Consider the following 377-nt stretch of genomic DNA (forward strand, 5'->3'; position numbering starts at 1 on the left):
TACAGTAGCTATGATGATAAATGTGTATCCCAGCTCATTATGAGACTTTTTTGTAAGGTCCGGGAATTGAAATTTTTCCACACATAAATCTGAGCTTTTCTTCACTTTTGAGTTGTTTTAAACTTTGATTTGTAACCTCTTTTTTTTTTTTTCTACTTATCATGAGTTTTTTTTTTGTTATTGAGACAAATATAAAAAATAGAGATCCAATTTTGGATTTCGAATGAAACTGATTTTGTTGATAGGGATTGAGATTTTTTTTTTTGTTCCAGATCTGGATTATTAGGAAGAATGATGAAGATGAGTATAAATAGTTAACCGTGAAAGATGAGAATGAGTTTGAAGATGATAAAAATCTGTTTTTTTTTTTTTTTAAT

At 27.3% G+C, this 377-nt stretch overlaps 1 non-coding gene across 1 annotated transcript; it reads left to right on the forward strand.

The window, feature by feature from the left end:
* On the forward strand, positions 1 to 100 carry LOC146953465 (small nucleolar RNA snoR69Y). The gene has a single exon (XR_015025096.1). It is a non-coding gene; the product is annotated as a small nucleolar RNA snoR69Y (small nucleolar RNA).
* Positions 101 to 377: the final 277 nt, after the last annotated feature.

The sequence above is a fragment of the Medicago sativa genome, chromosome 1 (assembly GCF_051527215.1).
Source record: "Medicago sativa cultivar Bolivia chromosome 1, Bolivia_mono, whole genome shotgun sequence".
NCBI classification, from domain to species: domain Eukaryota; kingdom Viridiplantae; phylum Streptophyta; class Magnoliopsida; order Fabales; family Fabaceae; genus Medicago; species Medicago sativa.